Here is a 6,025-nt window from a genome sequence, read left to right on the forward strand (position 1 = left end):
TGGCTTTGTGGCTAGCTACTAATACTAGTGGCTGTGTGGTTAGGGGAGCCTTCACACTGATGGCTTTGTGGCTAGCTACTAATACTAGTGGCTGTGTGGTTAGGGGAGCCTTCACACTGATGGCTCTGTGGCTAGCTACTAACACTAGTGGCTGTGTGGTTAGGGGTGGCCTTCACACTGATGGCTTTGTGGCTAGCTACTAATACTAGTGGCTGTGTGGTTAGGGGAGCCTTCACACTGATGGCTCTGTGGCTAGCTACTAATACTAGTGGCTGTGTGGTTAGGGGAGCCTTCACACTGATGGCTCTGTGGCTAGCTACTAATACTAGTGGCTGTGCTCGGTTAGGGGAGCCTTCACACTGATGGCTTTGTGGCTAGCTACTAACACTAGTGGCTGTGTGGTTAGTCCGCTTGGGGGTTCGGCAAGTAGAGGTGGCTGGTGGGTTATAGTGGGTGAGGGGAGGGGCTCGTGGGTGAGGGGCGGGGCTCGTGGGTGAGGGTGAGGGGCGGGTGGGTTATAGTGGGTGAGGGGAGGGGCTCGTGGGTGAGGGGCGGGGCTAGTGGGTGAGGGTGAGGGGCGGGGCTGGTGGGTTATAGTGGGTGAGGGGCTAGTGGGTGAGGGGCGGGGCTAGTGGGTGAGGGGTGGGGCTGGTGGGTTATAGTGGGTGAGGGGCGGGGCTAGTGGGTGAGGGGCGGGGCTAGTGGGTGAGGGGCGGGGCTAGTGGGTTATAGTGGGTGAGGGGAGGGGCTAGTAGCTAGGGAGTTATAGTGGGTGAGGGGCGGGGCTAGTAGCTAGGGGGTTATAGTGGGTGAGGGGCGGGGGCAGCAGCAGCAGGGGCAGCAGCAGCATCAGACAGCTCCCTCAGCCGCCACCACCAGCACCAGTGAGAGCAGCAGCAGCAGCAGCAGCGCTCCCAGCACAATGTGAACAGACGACATTCTTGACCCTCCCTGATCGTGCGCAGCCTCGCTAAGATCCACACCCCCTCCTCCTCCTGCTGCTGCCCTCCTGCTGCTGCTGCTGCTGCCTCCTGCTGCTGCTGCTGCTGCCTCCTGCTGCTGCTGCTGCTGCTGCCTCCTGCTGCTGCTGCTGCTGCTGCTGCCTCCTGCTGCTGCTGCTGCTGCCTCCTCCTGCTGCTGCTGCCTCCTGCTGCTGCTGCTGCTGCTGCCTCCTGCTGCTGCTGCTGCTGCCTCCTCCTGCTGCTGCTGCCTCCTGCTGCTGCTGCTGCTGCTGCTGCTGCCTCCTGCTGCTGCTGCTGCTGCTGCCTCCTGCTGCTGCTGCTGCCTCCTGCTGCTGCTGCTGCTGCCTCCTGCTGCTGCTGCTGCCTCCTGCTGCTGCTGCTGCTGCCTCCTGCTGCTGCTGCTGCCTCCTGCTGCTGCTGCTGCTGCCTCCTGCTGCTGCTGCTGCTGCTGCTGCCTCCTGCTGCTGCTGCCTCCTCCTCCTCCTCCTCCTGCTGCTGCTGCTGCTGCCTCCTGCTGCTGCTGCTGCTGCCTCCTGCTGCTGCTGCCTCCTGCTGCTGCTGCTGCCTCCTGCTGCTGCTGCTGCCTCCTGCTGCTGCTGCCTCCTGCTGCTGCTGCTGCCTCCTGCTGCTGCTGCTGCTGCTGCTGCCTCCTGCTGCTGCTGCTGCTGCCTCCTGCTGCTGCTGCTGCCTCCTGCTGCTGCTGCTGCCTCCTGCTGCTGCTGCTGCTGCCTCCTGCTGCTGCTGCTGCCTCCTGCTGCTGCTGCTGCTGCCTCCTGCTGCTGCTGCTGCTGCTGCCTCCTGCTGCTGCTGCTGCCTCCTGCTGCTGCTGCTGCTGCCTCCTGCTACTGCTGCTGCTGCCTCCTGCTGCTGCTGCTGCCTCCTGCTGCTGCTGCTGCTGCTGGCCTCCTGCTGCTGCTGCTGCCTCCTGCTGCTGCTGCTGCTGCTGCTGCTGCTGCCTCCTCCTGCTGCTGCTGCTGCTGCTGCTGCTGCTGCTGCTGCTGCTGCTGCTGCTGCTGCTGCTGCTGCTGCTGCTGCTGCTGCTGCTGCTGCTGCTGCTGCTGCTGCTGCTGCTGCTGCTGCTGCTGCTGCTGCTGCTGCTGCTGCTGCTGCTGCTGCTGCCGCCTCCACAATCCTCCACGATCCTCCACCTGCCTCCTGCTGCACCTCCACCTGCCTCTCTCGCCTCCTGCTGCAGCTCCTTACCAGCGCCCGACCTGATTACTGACCAACTCAGACCGCATTGGTCACCCCGTGACCCTTACCCATCTCAACGTTCATCCCACAAAGTCCCATCGCAATGGAGAGAGACACAAACAGAATGAATGGGCTGCACGCTGCATGCACCTGAGATCTCGATTCCCCTGTACAAGAACACCGCGCTGAGCGTGTGGGTTGACAGCTCCCCCAACCTCCCTGCTCACCACACTGCTCACCACACTGCTCACCACACTGCTCACCACACTGCTCACCACACTGCTCACCACTCTTGCTCACCACACTTGCTCACCACACTGCTCACCACACTGCTCACCACACTTGCTCACCACACTGCTCACCACACTTGCTCACCACACTGCTCACCACACTGCTCACCACACTTGCTCACCACACTGCTCACCACACTGCTCACCACACTTGCTCACCACACTGCTCACCACTCTTGCTCACCACACTGCTCACCACACTGCTCACCACACTGCTCACCACACTGCTCACCACACTGCTCACCACACTTGCTCACCACACTGCTGACCACACTGCTCACCACACTGCTCACCACACTTGCTCACCACACTGCTCACCACACTGCTCACCACACTGCTCACCACACTGCTCACCACACTGCTCACCACACTTGCTCACCACACTGCTCACCACACTGCTCACCACACTTGCTCACCACACTTGCTCACCACACTGCTCACCACACTGCTCACCACACTGCTCACCACACTGCTCACCACACTGCTCACCACACTTGCTCACCACACTGCTCACCACACTGCTCACCACACTGCTCACCACACTTGCTCACCACACTGCTCACCACACTGCTCACCACACTTGCTCACCACACTTGCTCACCACACTTGCTCACCACACTGCTCACCACACTGCTCACCACACTTGCTCACCACACTGCTCACCACACTTGCTCACCACACTTGCTCACCACACTTGCTCACCACACTTGCTCACCACACTGCTCACCACTCTTGCTCACCACACTGCTCACCACACTGCTCACCACACTGCTCACCACACTGCTCACCCCTGCACCCCCCCCCTCTGCACCCCCCCCCCCTATCCCAACCCCCAGCGCCTCTAAGGTGGCTGCACCCAGGGGCTCACGCGGTGCAGTCGCTGACTTTTGCAGCAGCTGCTGTTGCTTCTGCTGCTGCTGTTGTAGCTGCTGTTGCTTCTGCTGCTGTTGCCGTTGTTGCTGCTGTTGCTTCTGCTGTAGTAGTTGCAGCAGCGGCTGTTGTAGCTGTAGCAGCAGCAGCAGCTGTCGCTGTAGTATCTGCGGCAACAGCAGCTGTAGTAGCTGTAGCAACAGCAGCTGTAGCTGCTGCTGCAGCTGCTGCAGATGTAGCTGTAGTAGCAGCTGTAGCTGTAGTAGCTGTAGCAACAGCAGCTGTAGCTGCTGCTGCTGTAGTAGCAGCTGTAGCTGCTGCTGCTGTAGTAGCAGCTGTAGCTGCTGCTGCTGTAGATGTAGCTGTAGTAGCAGCTGTAGCTGCTGCTGCTGCTGTAGATGTAGCTGTAGTAGCAGCTGTAGCTGCTGCTGCTGCTGTAGATGTAGCTGTAGCTGTAGTAGCTGTAGATGTAGCTGTAGTAGCAGCTGTAGCTGCTGCTGTTGCTGCTGTAGATGTAGCTGTAGTAGCAGCTGTAGCTGTAGTAGCTGTAGCAACAGCAGCTGTAGCTGCTGTTGCTGCAGCTGTAGATGTAGCTGTAGTAGCAGCTGTAGCTGCTTTGTTTCGCCTCTCGGCCGCAGCTGAAGCCGCTTCTCGGCGTCGCCCCGCCCCCCACTACGACGCCGCCGCCGCCAACCAATCGCGAGCCGCATCCAATTACCATCAACCAATCGCGTGGCGCCTCACTGCGGCGCACGTGACCACGGCGCGCCGGGTCGCGATCTCTCGTGGGGGGAAGGGGGGGACTTGGGGGGGGGGGGGGGGACTTGGGGGGGGGGGGGACTTGCGGGGGGGGGGGGACTTGCGGGGGGGGGGGACTTGCGGGGGGGGGGGGACTTGCGGGGGGGGGGACTTGCGGGATGGGGGGACTTGCGGGGGGGGGGGGACTTGCGGGGTGGGGGGGACTTGCGGGGGTGGGACTTGGGGGGGGGGGACTTGCGGGTGGGGGGGGGACTTGCGGGATGGGGGGACTTGCGGGGGGGGGGGGACTTGCGGGGGTGGGGGGGGACTTGCGGGGGGGGGGGTGGGACTTGCGGGGGGGGGGGACTTGCGGGATGGGGGGACTTGCGGGGGGGGGGGGACTTGCGGGGTGGGGGGGGACTTGCGGGGGGGGGGGGGACTTGCGGGGGGGGACTTGGGGGGGGGGGACTTGCGGGTGGGGGGGACTTGCGGGATGGGGGGACTTGCGGGGGGGGGGGGGACTTGCGGGGGTGGGGGGGGACTTGCGGGGGGGGGGGACTTGCGGGGGGGGGGACTTGCGGGGGGGGACTTGGGGGGGGGGGACTTGCGGGGTGGGGGGGGGACTTGCGGGGGGGGGGGACTTGCGGGGGGGGGGACTTGCGGGGGGGGACTTGCGGGGGGGGGGGGACTTGCGGGGTGGGACTTGGGGGGGGGGGACTTGCGGGTGGGGGGGGACTTGCGGGATGGGGGGGGACTTGCGGGGGGGGGGGGGACTTGCGGGGGGGGGGGACTTGCGGGGTGGGGGGGGACTTGCGGGGGGGGGGGGGACTTGCGGGGGGGGGGACTTGCGGGGGGGGACTTGCGGGGTGGGGGGGGACTTGGGGGGGGGGACTTGCGGGGGGGGGGACTTGCGGGGTGGGACTTGGGGGGGTGGGACTTGCGGGGGGGGGGGGACTTGCGGGGGGGGGGGACTTGCGGGATGGGGGGACTTGCGGGGGGGGGGACTTGCGGGATGGGGGGACTTGCGGGGGGGGGGTGGGACTTGCGGGGAGGGGGGACTTGCGGGGGGGGGGGCTTGCGGGGAGGGACTTGCGGGGGGGGGGGACTTGCGGGGTGGGACTTGCGGGGTGGGGCTGGGACTTGCGGGGGGGGGGGGACTTGCAGGGGGGGGGACTTGCGGGATGGGGGGACTTGCGGGGGGGGGGGGACTTGCGGGGGGGGGGGGACTTGGGGGGGGGGACTTGCGGGGGGGGGGGGGGACTTGCGGGATGGGGGAACTTGCGGGGGGGGGGGCTTGCGGGGGGGGACTTGGGGGGGGGGGGGGACTTGCGGGATGGGGGGACTTGCGGGGGGGGGGGCTTGCGGGGGGGGACTTGCGGGGGGGGGGGCTTGCGGGGGGGGACTTGCGGGGGGGGGACTTGCGGGGGGGGGGGGAGGACTTGCGGGGGGGGGACTTGCGGGGGGGGTGGGGGGACTTGCGGGGGGGGGGGACTTGCGGGGGGGGGGGACTTGCGGGGGGGGGGGTCTTGCGTGGGGGGGAAGGGTGAATCGTGGGGAGGGGGGGGTGTCTAAGTGGGCGACGGCCATCTTACGCAGGGAGACAACCCCGCCTCCCCTCCAGTGACGTCGCGCAGTGCGCGGTGACGTCATCAAGCGAGCCCAATACCAAAGGCTGTGGACGTCCCATCCCTAAGAAAGATGGCCGCCGAAGTCACGCATGCTCCGACTTCGCGATTATAATACGCGAGTATTATAATACGCGAGTATTATAATACTTGTGTATTATAATCGCGAAGGGCCATTGCCCGAAACGTCGCCTATTCTGGATTTTATTTTGGAGGCCATCCCCAGCGAGTTAAAATAATAATAACTGAGCGGCGGGGTTGTGTGTGAGGGGGCGGGGCAGTGAGTGAGGGGGCGGGGCTGTGTGTGAGGGGGAGGGGCAGTGAGTGAGGGGGCGGGGCTGTGTGT

This window comes from Lampetra planeri, chromosome 3, assembly GCF_965212315.1.
Source record: "Lampetra planeri chromosome 3, kcLamPlan1.2.h2, whole genome shotgun sequence".
NCBI classification, from domain to species: Eukaryota; Metazoa; Chordata; class Hyperoartia; order Petromyzontiformes; family Petromyzontidae; genus Lampetra; species Lampetra planeri.